Raw genomic sequence first — 19,916 nt, 5'->3', positions numbered from 1 at the left:
AATCCTACGAATCAAACAACCAAGATAGGAAAAATTCCTAAGGATTAGAATTCTCCAAAATTCCTTTGAGAATCCTTTGAATCAAAGAAGCCCTTAGTCTATTTTATGATTCATGGAATTGTGCATTGTAAAGCATGAAGTAAAAACAAATAATGGGAATTCAACTAGAAAAAAAGTTTGGGCAGTTATGATACGGAAGATTCTAGAACAAAAGAGAACCATTGTTGTTTTGAGGTTTGTGCATTATGCTTAAGTTCAACCATGGAGTCTGCTAGATTGTACATGTGGCAAAATCCGGTGGGGGCTAGAAGATGGTGCGAGGGGCCGAGTGGAAGGAGACTATGAAGGAGTGCACAAGTGCGAGACCGATATTTAGAGAGAGGGGGCGAGAACATGCGCTGTTGTGCGCAGTGGCAGAGCCATGAAAAATAAATAAGCTAGGGGACCAAGCATTGCTAATCCTTTACGAGGAGGGTTAATTCATGAACTTAAACCATTTTAGCAGCAATTGTCTAATGATCACATTCATATTAGCCTCTATATATAGTGATGTTAGGGGGCGCAGGGCCCTTGCTGCCCCCTGTCTTTGCCATTGTGCACGCGTCTGAGAGACGAAGCGGAAGGCATGGATGATAAGAGGGGGACATTGGATATATAATTAATGTCGGTGTATTAGCTATATATGTTAATCCTATATAGAGAGGTATAGATTGATCGATGTGGACGTGGGAAAGAGGGCGAGACCTCACTGGATATATCGATTGATCGGTTTGTGTGGAAAACTACGAAAGACCTAGCTATATACACACATACATAGAGGAATATCGATCATTGTGCATGCAGGCGTGAGAGATAAAGAATGCCCGATATGATGGAGAGGGGGATGTGTGCCTTCATGGGAGACCGACCTGAAGAAAAAGATTGCATGTGTGTGATGGATAATGCTGACTGGTAGTGTGTGTGCATGCATGCACGAGAGAAAGTTAGTGGTACAATTATAAAGAGAAGACGACTGTGTGGGTGTAAAAGACTAGGTGAGGTCGTAATCAATGTAAAGTTGAATTCAAATATTTGAATAAGAGATCCTGATGTTTGAAACCCATGCATGCATGAATATAATGGAGATCTACGCGGTGTGGTTTGGAAATGAGCATGTTGTAATGTATACACATTGAACAAGGTTAGACTGATTTGAATTTGAGATACCGATGGCAGACATCATTTGGCCACGTCGCATCCGTGCATGTACACACTATTCTAATTGGAGATGATGGGTGGCTTTCGCGTCATATATATATATATATATATATATATACCCCTATATATATATCTATACACCTATATATATTATATTTTATATTTTTTATATTGTGTGCGGGTAACTTTAACTTTGAAAGATGGTCGTTGGATGAGGCGAATCCGATGGTCCAAAGATGGCAAATTTGAGCACTACTGGCCGTTGGATATCATCTAGATTCCACCAGATTTCACCACATGTATAATCTAGAAGACTCCATGGTTGAACTTAAGCATAATGCACAAACATCAAAACACAAGCACTTCTTCTTTGTTCTAGAATCTTCTGTATCTGAATTGCCCAAATGTTTTTCTACATGATTTGCCATTATTTGTTTTTACTTTATGTCTTACAACGCACAATTCCATGAATCTTAAAATAGATTAGCTTTCTTATAAAAACTAGATGATTTTGAATGAAATGAACTATAAGAATTAAACGAACATCTACATCATGCATATATGACTCAAAGCTTACATGCTATAATGTGGTATTTATTCATAATTTGGTTGCCAAATCTCATGCGTGCAATGCACGTGTAGCTTACTCTAGTGTAAATGGTGTTTGTGTGTGTTGTGGGTGTTTAGGTGCAAATTGTATTTTTTTGGGTACACGTTAAGCTTGTTCTCCTGAAATTTCAAGCCGCGCCTTGTTATGCCGAAAATTCAAGCTAGTGTCTCTGTCTATCGTGCTGCGAAACTCCCGCCTCTTCAACCTGCGCCTTGTTAGCCTGAAATATTTAAGATATATCTTTGTCTTGTTGTGATCCGACAACTCCCTCCATCTCAATCCGCGCCTTGCTATTCCGAAATTACAACGCGCGCGAAAACTCCCACCTTCTGTGAAATCCCGACACGCGAAATGCCCATGGTACCCCTGAACCGAAAGAACCGCCTCAAATCGGTGGGGGTACTTTCGTAACTTACCCCACATTTCGGACAAGCGCGTCTTCCCCACTCCCATCCCATCCGCCCACCCATTCGTACACCGAGGCCGCGAAAACCCGTGACGAAGCCCCACACCCTCCTCCGTTCGCCACCCAGCCGGAGCCTCTTCCCCAACGATGTCCTCCACAGCAACACCTCAACGTCCCTCATCCACCGTACGGGATGAGGATCCATCATTGATCTCGTCATCCCGTCAGTTCAGCCACCCCATCCTCCACCTCCAAGGAGCTGCCCCGATGTTCCCCTCGTCTTTTGCGCCACCTCCATTCCCACACCACCGTCTTCATCTGCACCACCAGAAGAGCATCATCATCATCGTTTCCTCAGATGAAGCTGCGGCTGAATCGGCACCACGAAAGAGGTTGTACACTAATCATCGCATTTTCTTCTTGATTCGATCTCACGGTGCTGCCGACGCTCGGTCCCGAGCCGACACGGTGCGGCTCCATCCACGGTGGCGTCGTGGCCACTTCCTCCACGACGTCGCTCCCTCGGCGGCGACGTCCACATCAGTAGGAGTTACTGCTGCTTTAGCTCTTGCTCGCGCTACTTCTTTGCTCTTGCTCTTGGTCCCCTGCCTGGTCTGCTCTTGCTATTGCTCTTGCTCGCTCTGCTGCTCTTGCTCTTGCTCTTTCTTGCGATGCTGCTCCGATTTAGCTACACTTCAGTCGACTGAATCGACTTTTGGGTCAGTCGATTTTCAGGAGGTGGTGGGGGGGGGGGCTCGCCAGGGTGAAGGAAGAACCAGCTGCAGCACGGAGGAGGGCTCGCCGGAGAGGTACCCCACTATCTATCTTAAGGTTCAGGGTGGGGGCGGTGGTTGCCGGCGGTGGTGGGGCAGTGGCGTGGGGATCGGCGGAGAAAAAGCTCGGCATGGGGGGGGGCTAGAGGGATGGCCGGGGCGGCGGTGGACCGACGGTGGGGAGTGTTTTCGAGGCGGGCGGGGGGGTGCACCGCCGGCCACGAGCGGTGGGGGCTGCTGTTTGGCCGGTGATGGTTGGCGGCTCAGGGAGGTGGAGGTTGAAGATGAACTGCAGGCCCTTGATTTCGTATCCAACGGCTGCAAAATCGACTGACCAAAGATGAAAAAGTTAGTCGACTAATGTGTCGCATCACCTTGCTAGTGCGTTCAGCTTCGACAGTAAAATTCAGTTCGACAGCAAAATTCAGTTTCGACAGTTAAGTTCAGTTTTGACAGTTAAATTCAGTTTCGACAGTTAAGTTCAGAGATGAGCTGCTGATGTATTTTACATCTAGCACGTTGTGGTTATGTATTTTACGTCATGTATTGGAGATGATATAAGAATTCCACTCAGGTTAACGTTGTCTCTCTTTTCCTCCATCAGCCTCGGCGTCGTACAACTCACCGGAGCTGCTCCAACGATGAAACCCTCCATCATAGCAGAGCAGTACCTCGGGCTCCATCTCCAGACGCCTAAGATCTTCTTCCCCTCCTCCGACAGCCAAGTCAGTCGGAGCATCCTCTCCGGCCAACCCAATCACGTTGAGATCGACATGGCTTCACCAAAGAGGTTGTACACTTGTTGCATCTCTTTTTTACTCTACATGTTATATATATTGTCCACTGAGCACATGTAGTAACGGGAAATACGATTATTTTATCCTACTATATTACAAGCAGTGAGGTACCAGGCAACTTAGCTATCTTGAATGCCATCATTATTTATCTCTGCGTGTTTGAGTTGTGCATTTGTCGATGGCCTGGGAGTTGAGCTAGTAGGGCAGTGGCCTAGGTCCAAAGTAATAGAAGTAGCACAAAAACATTTTTTTAGTGTAGCCTTTTCCTTGCTCAAGCCTGCCTACTAGAATCGCTAGTGCTTGAAAGGAAAAGTGAATGAAAAACATAGGAATTGGAAAGTTTCCTATGGTACTACTATTCATGAATTTGGTTCAAAGGAATGGAGCAAAGGAAAACTATAGGATTTGTTCCTTTAGTGTCTCCTTGAAATAAAAAACGTAGGGATTTTAATTTTCACCTGTCCTCCTTTTCAAATTCCTATTCATCAAGCACAAGACTAAGAGATAGTAGCATGATAGCATTATAACCGTACGTTTTCTTGTGGTTTGACTTAATCTCACCATGCTTTTTTCCATCCTGTGATCTTCCAATTGTTGTGAATCAAACACCCAGATTGGTAGAAATCCTGTGTTTTTTAATTCTCTGTTTTGCATGTGCATTCCTATCCTATTCCTGTCTATTTCCTATCCCTGCATTGTTAGAATCCTCAAATTCAAACAAGCCCTTACTCAATTACTTCTGTTACAGATATGTGTCAAAGAGAGCCTTGTGTGGTTTGTCCTGCTCCTGCGGCGATGTGTTCCACCCCAGCTCAGCTGCTCCAACGATGGAAGGGTTCACCACCACAGGGATCCGCTCTCCAGACTGTCTTTCGCCGCCTCAGATCTTCTTCCCCGCCGCCGGCAGCCACGACAACTGCATTACCATCATCAACTGAGCAGATGACCTTGAGGACTACACGGGTCCGCAAGAGAGGTCGCACTCTTCCGTGTCTGCTTATGTTATGCATCGCTTAATATGATGACATGCTACATTATCGTCGTGTTCACCTATTAGACTCCGAGTCAGGTCCAAACTAATGCTGAAACTTGAGTTTTTAAATGGTTTTGGGGTACATATTGGGGCATCAATCAGTACTATCTGTCTACTATCTGGTTAATCTTGGGTATCTACTATGAGTTTCATGTTGGGTGCAAACAAACATTGAAGGAGCCATTATCTGTATTTTTTAACTAAAGCTATTATCTGCCTCCTATCATTGGTTTTGGGTCTATCCACAGTTTGCTACCATCACTCTGGATTTGTGCATGCACTCCTTACATAATCTCACTATGTTTTATTCCTATGCATGCCAGTTATTGTACACAGTGGAACTGGTCATGTAGAGCAAACGAGACAAGCCTTGCGTGGCAATAAAGTATCATGCAGACTTCGCTCCATGGTGGGCACAAAGGCAGCCCCCTCCACCCATTTCGGATCATAATCAAGAGGAAGATAACCGTTCTGAGGGGGATTCAGAAGGAGAAGACCACTCATATTTACCCCATGAGGTCTTCTCTCTAACTTGGCATGCTGATGTGGTAATATCATGCATATGGTGCCTTGCATTGCTTATTGTATACATTAAAGATGTCATCTGCTTAGTTTAGACATACTTTGTGTCAATGCCATCTGTTTAGTTTCTTTATGGTATATGTGAATCATGCAATGCCATCTTGTTTAGCCAGGCATCATATATGTGAATTTTGCAATGCCACCCTGGTTAGCCAGTCATCTTATATGTGAATCATATCATGCCATCATTTTTTTATTACGTGTTAAATTTGTCAACAATTTTAGTATATTCAATTACTCTTCCTATGCATCAGCCATTCGGCACGGTCATGGAAAAATCTAGAGTGGAAACAAGGTCTTCAGAGCAGACAATGCTATCTGACGAAGCGCATGTCTTGCTGGTTACCGATAGCTCCTCAGATGAGGATTCAGAGACAGATGACCAGTCATATCCCCCCCTGAGGTGCATGCTCTAACTTTGCAGGGTTATGTTGCTCATAACGTGCGTATGGTATCTTGCATTGCTATGTCATTTGCTTAGTTTAGACATGCTTTGTGTGAATGCCACCTGTTTAGTGTCTAATTACCATATATGTGAATTATGCAATGCCATCTTGTTGCAAGACATTATATATGTGAATTATGCAATGTTATCTTGTTGCAAGGCATTATGTATGTGAATTATGCAATGCCATGATGTTTAGGCAAGCGCCATATATGTGAATTATATCATGCCGTCCTTTTTTTGTATTTCTCATTGCTTTTGTTGACAATGTTTGTATATTCAACTGCTCTTCCTGTGCATCAGCCATTTGAATTGGTGATGGAGAAATCTGGAGTGAAAACAAGGTCTTCAGAGCAGACAATGCTACCTGTTGAAGCAGATATCTTGCTGGTTACAGATAGCTCTTCAGAGGAGGATTCAGAGGCAGATGACCAGTCCTATTATCCCCCTGAGGTGTATGCTCAAACTTGGCAGGGTTATATTACTCATATCATGCATATGTTGTATTGCAATGCTTAGCTTTTACATCATATACACAATATTGAATGTCATCTCCTTAGTTGACACATCATATATGTGATTGCCCTCTGCTCACTTCCTTAGTATATAAATCATATATTTGAATTATTTCATGCCATGATGTTTACATAGACAGCATGTATCTGAATTATGGCATGCCAACCCATTTTCTAAAGACATAATATAGTTATATCATCTCATCCTGTTTACATAGTCATCATATTTTAAATTATGTCATTCTATCCGTGAATTATAGCATGCCATCATGTTTCCATCGACGGCATGTTTGTGATTTATGGCATGCCAACCACTTTAATAGACACATCGTATAGTTATATCATGTCATCTTGTTTACATAGTCATCATATTTTGAAGTATGTCATTCTATCCTGTTTAGTTAGCCATCATACATGTGAAATTGTGTCATGCTATCCTGTTTAATTAGCCATCATATATGTGAAATTATGTCTTGCTATTCTGTTTGGTTAGACAAAATAAATGTGAATTATTTCATGCCCTGTTTTCTTCCCTACTATCCATTGCACCTGTCTATCTTACAATGTCTTCACATTCAATTACTTTTCTTGTTTATCAGCCATTTCAATTGGAGGGAGTGATGGCAGTATCTGTGGGAGTAAAAACACGGTCTTCAGAAAAGATCATGCTACCTGCCGATGCAGATAGAACCACAGTTTTACTTGCCCAAGAACCAGCCCCACCACACATAACCCAGACTCATGCAGATTGTACCCCTACCCAGTTAGACAGGGAACCAGCTACACCCCTTCTAAACCGAACCCCAGCAGATAGTAACCCAGTTCCCGTTGACACAGCACCGTCTCCACCACAGAGCACCCAAACACGAGCAGTTAGTAAGGCAATTGCAGTGCCCAAAGCACGAGGACCACCACTACGAACCCCAAGTGAACGCTTAAAGCAGAAGAAGAATTGTTCTCAGGTAAGGTTCCGTATCTATGGTTCATACTACTTTGCTCTTGCATCACTGTATTCACTCATACCAACTAATTTCAAATTTGAAGGATGCAATTGAAACTCCAATGGCGCAACAGGTATGTTTTAAACATGTTTCTTTAACGTGTTTGGCTGTTTGCTGCTGTTACTTGCTCTATGTTGATTTCAGTTTCAATTGAATAAACAGTTATGTTCTCATGCCATGCACATTACAAGTGTTGTTATTGCTGTGCAGTTTCCCACACTTATATTCTGTCTATGATGTTTTGTCTTAAATAGATATGATCTAAATTGTATCTATCTTGATTTGGCAACATAAACTAGAATGATATAGACCATACAGTGACCATACTACATAGATATATGTTTGTTTCATGCTGTTATCCTATCCACCTTACTACTGAACTGGTTTACCAAAATGAGTTTCATATACTACATTGTAAACCTATGATGTGTTTGTTTTTTTCTCTTTTAGAACGCGGATAAAATATTGGAGAAGGGTACCCCCATTATGCAATGGTAAAGGAAGTAATGCAGATAAGGTTCAAGATAGTGAGACATCCCTGTTGGTCTCCAAGAAAGCTGATAAAAACTATATTGAAGACACTGATACAACCCCAAAGTCCTGTCTTGATGTAGTGTTCGAGTTACTGGCTACTACTGCTGGCACCAGCTCTTCAAACTCGTTGCCTAAATCAGTTCGGCTTCTTGAGTCTCAACTTCAAGTTGAAAGACATCAATCAGATGTTATGCGATAGGAAGCCAAAGGACTGAGGAAGTCCCTGCAGAATTCAGATGCATACTTTCTGGTGCAACAGCAAGTGCTGAGGACTTAAGCGCCAAACAAGAGCAAGTAAATAAGCTTGCTAAGCATCTTGCCAGCATTATGGGTACGCAGGATATTGTTTCTTGAGCTCTTCTGAAGTGGTTTCAGTTCTGGACTTGTTTTGCTGCGGCGTTTATATGTTGTTGTGTTCCCTATATTTGCACTGGTGGCGAACTTTGATGCCCAGTGGATGTAATATGTGTAATAGCCGTGATAGCCTGGCATAAGTTGCTTGCTTATCTATTTCCTTATTGTCTTGTTTATTTCTTTGCTTGTAGTCAGTGCAGTTCTTTTTCCGCGGTTTGCTAGTGGCCGCAATAACCTATTTTTTAAAACTAGGCCACAATAACCATGGGCTACATATTTACTGTAGTTACCATTTCCCTCCTACGGGCCGTAGAAACAATGGGCCTTCTACATGTCGTAGAAACAATGGGCCTTATACGGGTCATAGACACAACGGGCTTTCTACGGGCCGTATCATCAATGGGCCTTGTACGGGCCGCATGATCGGTTGGCCATTCATGGGCCAATAATAGACCACATTATGGCCGTAAACGGGCTAGAGTTGGAATTGTCTGTTCATGGGCCGACCATAACGGGCCGTCGTTAATCGGCCGTATTTGATGACGCTATGAAAACGGCCCAACGTATTAACGGGCCGACTGTAACCTCAGGCTGAATTTAGACCACAAGCAGAAAATGACAGTAACGGGTCGTAAGTAAACGAATGTTGGTTATGAGCCCAAGAATAAATGGGTTCTGAGAAGGCCGAAAGATAACATGGGCTGGAAATGGCCCAACGGAATAACGGGCCATTAATGAGTATAAAGTGATACACTATTCATTATGGGCCAGTTTCACCACGGGCCGTTAATGGGTATAAAGTGATACACTGTTCATTGCGGGCCAGTTTCACCACAGGCCGATAATGGGCCAAGAGTTACAAAGGGCCTCATATGGGCCAAAAGACGTCATGGGCCAGAAGTGAAAATGGACTGGAATCATATTGGATGGCCTAGATGACGCTACTGGGCCTAATTCGGATAGGGCGTAATGGGCCTTGGGTTAGCGGGCTGTAAATGGGCTATATGTGAACAAGCCGTTAACAGGCTTTCCATGGGCCGGCCCGCCACCTTTTTACCAAGTCAAACGGGCCAGCCTTTTCACAGGAATGGGCCTCTATTGGGTCGTGCCACATGTCGACGTATCATAGGCGCCTTCTGTCTAATGAGTGGATGACATCTGTCCCAACGATGAGCCGATGATACGTCTCCAACGTATCTATACTTTTTGATTGTTCCATGCTATTATATTACCCCTTTTGGATGTTTATGGGCTTTATTTTATACATTTATATCATTTTTGGGACTAACCTACTAACCGGAGGCCAGCCCGTATTGCTATTTTTTTTTGCCTATTTCAGTATTTCGAAGAAAAGGAATATCAAACGGAGTCCAAATGGAATGAAACCTTCGGGAGCGTGTACGTGATCCAGAGGACTTGGAGTGCAAGTCAAGAAGCAGCCGAGGCTCCCGCGAGATAGGAGGGTGCCCCCCCCCCTATAGGGCGCGCCCCCTGTCTCGTGGGCCCCTCAGGCGGCCACCGACGTACTTCTTCCTCCTATATAAGCCAACGTACCCCGAAAACATCAAGGGGCAGGACGAAACACAATTTTCACCACGGTAACCTTCTGTATCCGTGAGATCCCATCTTGGAGCCTTCGCCGGCACTCTGCCGAAGGGGGAATCGACCATGGAGGGCTTCTATATTCTACATCAACACCCTTGCCTCTCCGATGAGTTGTGAGTAGTTTACCACACACCTACGGGTCCATAGTTATTAGCTAGATGGCTTCTTCTCTCTTTTTGGATCTCAATACAATGTTCTCCCCCTCTCTTGTGGAAAACTATTCGATGTAATCTCTTTTTGCGGTGTGTTTGTCGAGATCCGATGAATTGTGGGTTTATGATCAGATTTATCTATGGATAATAATTGAATCTTCTCTGAATTCTTTTATATGATTGAGTTATCTTTGCAAGTCTCTTCGAATTATCGGTTTGGTTTGGCCTAATAGATTGATCTTTCTTGCCATGGGAGAAGTGCTTAGCTTTGGGTTCAATCTTGCGGTGTTCTTACCCAGTGACAGAAAGGGTTGCAAGACACGTATTGTATTGTTTCCATCGAGGATAACAAGATGGGGTTTATATCATATTGCTTGAGTTTATCCCTCTACATCATGTCATCTTGCTTAATGCATTACTCTGTTCTTATGAACTTAATACTCTAGATGCATGCTGGATAGCGGTCGATGTGTGGAGTAATAGTAGTAGATGCAGGCAGGAGTGGGTCTACTTGATATGGACGTGATGCCTATATACATGATCATGCCTAGATAACGTCATAATTATTCGCTTTTCTATCAATTGCTCGACAGTAATTTGTTCACCCACCATAATACTTATGCTCTCGAGAGAAGCCTCTAGTGAAACCTATGGACCCCGGGTCTATCTCTTATAATATTTGCTTTCAATCTACTTTTATTTGCATCTTTATTTTCTGCATCTATATTATAAAATACCAAAAATATATTTATCTTATCATACTATCTCTATCAGATATAACTTTCGCAAGTGGCCGTGATGGTATTGACAACCCCTTTGTCGCGTTGGTTGCAAGTTCTTTGTTTGTTTGTGTAGGTTCGTGGGACTTGTTGAGGAGCCTCCTACTCGATTGATACCTTGGTTCTCAAAAACTAAGGGAAATACTTACGCTACTATTGCTGCATCACCCTCTCCTCTTTGAGGAAAACCAATGCAAGCTCAAGACATAGCAGCCGACACGTGTTTCCTCCAGCGAATGATGATTTTACACATGGAAAATCCCCATTGGTCCGGGCTGTTAATGGGTTATCGGATCCAAAACTCGATCCAATAGCTTAACGGCGTTCCGTTACGGTGGATGCCACGTGTCGGTTACCCTTGACGAAAGCACTTCTGTGACGCGCGATTTATCGTCATGGAAGTGGACACTTCCGTGATGATAATTTTGGTAATGTCATGGAACACTGCAACGATAGCACAGATATGACTATCTTGATTCCGTCATAAAATCGTCATGGATGTACGTGCATGACAGAAAACGCGACCTACTATGACAAACACGTATCATCACGGAAGTGTATTTTTTTTGTAGTATCTCAACAACTTTTATGCCACATACTCTTTATGTGTGAAGTCATTACTATCCATAAGATCAACATGATCTCTTTTATTTCTTTTTATTCTTTCTATTTTCTCAAGATCACAGCAAGATAGCGAAGCCCTTGACTCAACACTAATCTTTATTGTATATAGCTCACGGACTCGATTACATAAAGAGATCACAAGGCAAAACTCGAAACTAATTCATACCAAAACTTTATTCTACTAGATCAAGATATTACCAAAAGGATCAAACTAAGAAAAATGGTAAAGATAGGAGTGTGATGGTGATACGATACCGGGGCACCTCCCCCAAGCTTGGTAGTTGCCAAGGGGAGTGCCCATACCCATGTGATTATGTCTCCTTTGCTGGTGAAGAAGGTGTTGTTGTTGATGAAGTGGGCTTGTCCTCCATCTTCCAAAGCATAGGCTCCCCATCATAAAAAGATGATCGAGTCTCCGGGATCCTTAAATCTGCAGCCAAACTCATCCTCTTGAATCTATATTCATACTCACAGTTTTGGTTTTGCAGGTCATAGATCTGGGCTTGGAGGTGCTCGATTTTCTCATGAAGCTTGAAGATGGTATCCCCAATGTCCTTGGAATTCAGCTTGTGTTTGTTGGTTAACTCCGCGATCATTACCTGGTTAGCGTTGAGTACATGTTCCACCATCCCTTGGCACTTGAAAACTTGTTGTTCCATTGCTTCAAGCCTTGTCTCCATGCTTCCGGTCCTCCTTGGTCCCTCAACATCGCGTATGTGCATCACCTCCTCACGCATCTCAATGGTTTGAGGGTGTTGCAGCACCTCTGCGAGGTAGGGATTGATGACCCTCTCGAAAAACTTGTCCTTGGGAGCGCTTGAAGACGTCATGGTGACCTAGATCTGTCAGAAAAATAGCTCGAAACAAAGATAGAGGATATTTGCATGATACGGTAGACAAAACCTCCGGGAGATTATATAATGAATTTTTACCGACCAGAAGAAGTATCGTGCAAGAAAAACGGAGTCCGGAGAGCACACGAGGTGCCCACGAGGCAGGGGGCGCGCCCTCCACCCTCGTGGATGCCTCGTGTCCTTCCCAGACTACTTATTTTCCTATTTTCTTAAATATTCCAAAACGGAGAAATACAGCTGTTAGAATTGATTTGGAGTCAGTTTACTTATCGTACCATGTACCTATTCCTTTTTGGAGTCTGGAACGTTCAGGAAAGTGTCCCTTATGTATTCCTCCCGGGTTACGGTTTCAATAATGTTAGTTTCAACATTTATTGGGTTACCTGAGATATAATGTTTGATTATTTGACCGTTCACCACCTTCGGATTTGTGCCCTCGAAGTTGTTGGTTTTTATGGCACCGGAACGATAGACTTCCTTGATAATGTAAGGGCCTTACCATTTAGAGAGAAGTTTTCCTGCAAAAAATCTTAAACGAGAGTTGAAAAGCAACACATAGTCACCCACATTAAACTCACGCTTTTGTATCCTTTTGTCATGCCATCTTTTAACTTTTTCCTTAAACAGTTTGGCATTTTCATAAGCTTGGGTTCTCCATTCATCAAGTGAGCTAATGTCAAATAACCTCTTCTCACCGGCAAGTTTGAAATCATAATTGAGCTCTTTAATAGCCCAATATGCCTTATGTTCTAGTTAGAGAGCTAAGTGACAAGCTTTTCCATAAACCATTTTATATGGAGACATACCCATAGGATTTTTATATGCAGTTCTGTAGGCCCATAATGCATCATCAAGTTTCTTGTACCAATTCTTTCTAGATCTATTAATAGTCTTTTGTAAAATTAATTTAAGCTCTCTGTTACTCAGCTCTACTTGGCCACTAGACTGTGGGTGATAAGGGGATGCAATTCTATGATTAACATCATACTTAGCAAGCATCTTACGAAAAGCACCATGAATAAAATGTGAACCACCATCAGTCATTAAGTATCTAGGGACTCCAAACCTCGGAAAAATAATTTCTTTAAGCATTTTAATAGAAGTGTTATGATCAGCACTACTAGTTGGAATAGCTTCTACCCACTTAGTAACATAATCAACAGCAACTAAAATAAGTGTATACCCATTAGAGGTAGGAAAATTTCCCATATAATCAAAGCCCCAAACATCAAATGGTTCAATAACAAGATAATAGTTCATAGGCATTTCTTGATGTCTACTAATATTATCAATTCTTTGACATTCATCACAAGACAAGACAAACTTACAGGCATCTTTGAGGAGAGTAGGCCAATAAAATCCAGATTGCAATACCTTGTGTGCAGTTCTATCTCCAGCGTGGTGTCCTCCATATGCCTCGGAGTGACACTTGCATAGGATCTGTTCCTGTTCATGCTCAGGTACACAACATTTGATAATACCCTCTACTCCTTCTTTATAAAGGAGTGGGTCATCCCAGAAGTAATGTCTTAAATCATAGAAAAACTTTTTCTTTTGCTGGTATGTAAAACTAGGTGGTATGAATTTAGCAACAATGTAATTAGCATAATCAGTATACCATGGAGCAGTACGAGAAGCATTTATGACAGCTAATTGTTCATCAGGAAAGCTATCATTAATAGGTAGTGGGTCATCAAGAATATTCTCTAACCTAGATAAGTTGTCTGCAAATGGGTTCTCAGCTCCCTTCCTATCAATAATATGTAAATCAAATTCTTGTAGCAAGAGAACCCACCTAATAAGTCGAGGTTTAGCATCTTTCTTTTCCATAAGATATTTAATAGCACCATGATCAGTGTGAATAGTTACTTTAGAATCAACAATATAAGGTCTGAACTTATCACAAGCAAATACAACAGCTAAAAATTCTTTTTCAGTAGTAGCATAATTTCTCTGGGCACTGTCTAGAGTTTAACTAGCATATTGAATAACATTTAGTTTCTTATCAACTCTTTGTCCTAGAACAGCACCTACAGCATAATCACTAGCATCACACATAATTTCAAAGGGTAAATTCCAATCAGGTAGCTGAACAATAGGTGCAGAAATCAAAGCTTTCTTAAGTATTTCAAATGCTTCTACACAATCATCATCGAAGACAAAAGGAATATCTTTTTGTAATAGATTAGTCAGGGGTCTAGAGATTTTAGAAAAGTCCTTAATGAACCTCGTATAAAAACCGGCATAACCAAGGAAACTTCTTATACCTTTGATGTCCTTGGGACACGACATCTTTTCAATTGCATCAACTTTAGCTTTATCAACTTCAATACCTCTTTCAGAAATTTTATGCCCCAAGACAATGCCTTCATTAACCATAAGGTGGCACTTCTCCCAGTTCAAAACAAGACTAGTATCTTCGCATCTCTGCAAAACTCGTTCAAGGTTGCTCAAGCAATCATCAAAAGAGGATCCATAAGCGGAGAAATCATCCATGAATACCTCACAAATCTTTTCACAAAAGTCAGAGAATATAGCCATCACATCTTTGAAAAGTAGTAGGTGCATTACATAAACCAAAAGGCATATGTCTATAAGCAGAAGTATAGAAAGGGAAAGTAAAAGTGATCTTTTCTTGATCCTCCGCTGACACGGGTATTTGAGAGAAACTAGAGTAACCATCTAGAAAGCAAAAATGTATATGTCTGGATAGTCTTTCTAGCATTTGATCAATAAAAGATAAAGGGTAATGATCCTTTTTAGTAGCTTTATTTAATTTGCAGAAATCAATTACCATCCTATAACCTATAATAATTCTTTGCAGGATCAATTCATCTTTATCATTAGGAACAACAGTAATACCTCCCTTCTTAGGGACACAATGGACAGGACTTACCCATTTACTATTAGCGACGGGATAAATTATACCTGCCTCTAGGAGCTTTAGTATTTCCTTTCTTACCACTTCCTTCGTCTTAGGATTTAACCTTCGTTGATGATCAATAACTGGTTTGGCGTCTTCTTCCAACTTTATTTTGCGTTGACATAGAGTGGGTGCTTCTTTAGAGTTTTCAATAATCTCTCCTCTTCCTGCTCCAAAAGGTTAGCACTAATAATAATAGGATATATCTTCTTTTCATCGATATAAACATATTTAAGAGTATCAGGTAATGGTTTAAGCTCAAACACGGGATCACCCTTAGGTGGTGGAAGATCCCCTAGGATTTCAACAGGTAAATTGTGTTTCAAAATAGGACCTTGTTTAAAGAATACTTCATCTATTTCCCTTCTTTCATTCATGAACATATCATTTTCATGGTCTAGCAAATATTGTTCTAAAGGATCATTAGGAGGCATAGCAATAGAAGCAAGACCAATAATTTCATCCTTACTAGACAATTCTTTATCATGGGGTTGTCTATGAAATTTAGCAAAATTAAACTCATGAGTCATATCATCCAAGCCAATCATGACAACATCTTTCTCGCAATCAATTCTAGCATTAACAGTATTCAAGAAGGGTCTACCAAATATAATAGGAGAAAAGTCATCTTGTGGGGAACCAAGAACAAGAAAATCAGCAGGATATTTAACTTTCCCACACAAGACTTCAACATCTCTAACAATCCCGATTGGTGAAATAGTATCTCTATTGGCAAGCTTAATTGTAACATCAATATCTTCTATCTTAGCAGGTGCAATATCATGCATAATTTCTTGATATAAGGAAATAGGTATTGCACTAGCACTAGCACTTATATCACATAAGCCATGATAACAATGATCTCCTATTTTAACAGAAATAACAGGCATGCCTACAACGGGTCTATGTTTCTTGGCATCGGGTCTAGCAATTCTAGCAGTTTCATCATAGAAATAAATAACATGCCCATCAATATTATCAGCCAAGAGATCTTTAACCACAACAATATTAGGTTCAACTTTAATTTGCTCAGGTGGTGTAGGTGTTTTAGTGTTACTCTTACGAACCACAGTTGAAGCTTTAGCATGATCTTTCATCCTAACAGGGAAAGGAGGTTTCTCAATATAAGTAGTAGGGATAATAGGATCATTATAAGTGATAGTATTTTCTTCAAGTATAACAAGTGCAACTACTTTTACTTCAGTGGGAGGATTATATTTAAACCACTTCTCCTTAGGGAGATCAACATGACTAGCAAATGATTCACAGAAAGAAGCTACTATCTCAGAGTCAAGTCCATATTTAGTGCTAAATCCACGAAAAATATCGGTATCCATAAAAGGTTTAACAAAATCAAACTTAGGTGTCATACCTGACCCCTTACCATCGCCGGAATCCCAATCTTCAGTGTTGTGTTTAATTCTTTCCAATAAATCCCACTTGAATTCAATAGTCTTCATCATAAAAGACCAAGCACAAGAAGTATCAAGCATGGTGCGATTGTTGAGAGGAAGCCGAGCATAAAATTTTTGAATAATCTTTTCTCTTGAGAGCTCATGATTGGGGCATGCATATAACATTGACTTAAGCCTCCCCCAAGCTTGAGCGATGCTTTCTCCTTCGCGAGGCCAAAAATTATATATGTAATTACGATCACGATGAACAAGATGCATAGGATAAAATTCCAATTTCAATTTCAATTTCAATCATTTATAGTTCCAGGATCCCATATCATCACATAGCCTATACCATGTCAATGCGTCAACCTTCAAAGATAAAGGGAAAACCTTCTTCTTGATAACATCCTCAGGCATACCTGCAAGCTTAAATAATCCACAAACTTCATCTACATAGATTAGGTGCAAGTCGGGATGTAATGTTCCATCTACTGTAAAAGGATTAGCTAGCAGTTTCTCTACCGTACCCAAAGGAATTTCAAAGTAAACATTTTCAGTAGGTTCAGTAGGTTGAGGAGCAACTCTTTGCTCTACTAGTCAGGGTGAAGATACCCCGAACAAGCCCCTCAAAGGATTAGTTTCCATAGTAACAAGTGACATTAAATTTTAGCACACTATATGAATTTTTCCTTACCAAGTTCCACTTACCAAAGGCGCTTCACTCCCCAGCAATGGCGCCAGAAAAGAGTCTTGATGACCCACAAGTGTAGGGGATCTATCGTAGTCTTTTTGATAAGTAAGAGTGTCGAACCCAACAAGGAGCAGAAAGAAATGACAAGCAGTTTTCAGTAAGGTATTCTCTGCAAGCACTGAAATTGTAGGTAACAGATAGTTTTGTGATAAGATAATTTGTAATGGGTAACAAGCAATGAAAGTAAATAAGGTGCAGAAAGGTGTCCCAATCCTTTTTGTAGCAAAGTACAAGCCTGGACAAGTTCTTATATGAGAAAAGCGCTCCCTCTACCGTACCCAAAGGAATTTCAAAGTAAACATTTTCAGTAGGTTCAGTAGGTTGAGGAGCAACTCTTTGCTCTACTGGTCAGGGTGAAGATACCCCGAACAAGCCCCTCAAAGGATTAGTTTCCATAGTAACAAGTGACATTAAATTTCAGCACACTATATGAATTTTTCCTTACCAAGTTCCACTTACCAAAGGCGCTTCACTCCCCAGCAACGGCGCCAGAAAAGAGTCTTGATGACCCACAAGTCTAGGGGATCTATCGTAGTCCTTTTGATAAGTAAGAGTGTCGAACCCAACGAGGAGCAGAAGGAAATGACAAGCAGTTTTCAGTAAGGTATTCTCTGCAAGCACTAAAATTGTAGGTAACAGATAGTTTTGTGATAAGATAATTTGTAATGGGTAACAAGCAATGAAAGTAAATAAGGTGCAGAAAGGTGTCCCAATCCTTTTTGTAGCAAAGTACAAGCCTGGACAAGTTCTTATATGAGAAAAGCGCTCCCGAGGACACATGGGAATTATCGTCAAGCTAGTTTTCATCACACTCATATGATTCACGTTCGTTACTTTGATAATTTGATATGTGGGTGGATCGGTGCTTGGGTACTGCCCTTTCTTGGACAAGCATCCCACTTATGATTAACCCCTATTGCAAGCATCCGCAACTACAAAATTAGTATTAAGGTAAACCTAACCACAACATGAAACATATGGATCCAAATCAGCCCCTTACGAAGCAACGCATAAACTAGGGTTTAAGATTTTGCCAATCTAGCAACCCATCATCTACTTATTACTTCCCAATGCCTTCCTCTAGGCCCAAATAATGGTGAAGTGTCATGTAGTTGACATTCACATAACACCACTAGAGGATAGACAACATACATCTCATCAAAATATCGAACGAATACCAAATTCACATGACTACTAATAGCAAGACTTCTCCCATGTCCTCAGGAACAAACATAAGTACTCACAAAGCATATTCATGTTCATAATCAGAGGGGTATTAATATGCATTAAGGATCTGAACATATGATCTTCCACCAAATAAACCAACTAGCATCAACTACAAGGAGTAATCAACACTACTAGCAACCCACAGGTACCAATCTGAGGTTTTGGTACAAAGATTGGATACAAGAGATGAACTAGGGTTTGAGAGGAGATGGTGCTGATGAAGATGTTTATGGAAATTGACCCCCTCCCAATGAGAGGATGATTGGTGATGACGATGGTGATGATTTCCCCCTCCCGGAGGGAAGTTTCCTTGGCAGAACAGCTCCGCCGGAGCCCTAGATTGGTTCCGCCAAGGTTTCGCCTCGTGGCGGCAGAGTTTCGTCCCGTAAGCTTGCTTATAATTTTTTTGGGGTAAAAGGCCTCATATAGAAGAAGATGGGCACCTGAGGCCTGTCAGGGGGCCCACAAGGCAGGGGGCGCGCCCTAGGGGGGTGGGCGCGTCCCCCACCCTTGTGGACAGGGTGTGGGCCCCCTAACGCTGATTCCTTCGCCAGTATTTTTCATTGATTCCAAAAATGACTTTCGTGGAGTTTCAGGACTTTTGGAGCTACACAAAATAGGTCTCTAATATTTTCTCCTTTTCCAGCCCAAAATCCCAGCTGCCGGCATTCTCCCTCTTCATGTAAACCTTGTAAAATAAGAGAGAATAGCCATAAGTATTGTGACAAAAGGTGTAATAATAGTCCATAATGTAATAAATATCGGTATAAAAGCATGATGCAAAATGGACGTATCACTAAACCCTAGAAGCTAGCCTATGATTATGATTGTTGTTGTCCTACGGATTAAACCCTCCGGTTTATATAGACACCGGAAGGGGCTAGGGTTACACAAGGTCGGTTATAGAGAAAGGAATCTACATATCCGAATTGCCAAGCTTGCCTTCCATGCAAAGGAGAGTCCCATCTGGACACGGGACGAAGTCTTCTATCTTGTATCTTCATAGCCCAACAGTCCGGCCCATGTATATAGTTCGGCTGTCCGAGGACCCCTTAATCCAGGACTCCCTTAGTAGCCCCTGAACCTGGCTTCAATGAGATGAGTCCGGTGCACAGATTGTCTTCGGCATTGCAGGGAGGGTTCCTTGTCCGAATACTTCAAAGTAGATCTTGAACACAAGAATCGTGTCTGGCTCTGCAAAACAAATTCTACATACCACCGTAGAGAGTATAATATTCCACGAGTCCAATCCGCTGACAAATTTTCATAGCATGACATCACGCCACGCCCGGTCATTATTCAAACCGTTTTTAGCGTGCCCCTCCTTATTTCGAGGTGCGGTTTCATTGGCATGTCT

The sequence above is a fragment of the Triticum aestivum genome, chromosome 3B (assembly GCF_018294505.1).
Source record: "Triticum aestivum cultivar Chinese Spring chromosome 3B, IWGSC CS RefSeq v2.1, whole genome shotgun sequence".
Taxonomy (NCBI): domain Eukaryota; kingdom Viridiplantae; phylum Streptophyta; class Magnoliopsida; order Poales; family Poaceae; genus Triticum; species Triticum aestivum.
This window is presented reverse-complemented; position numbering follows the sequence as displayed.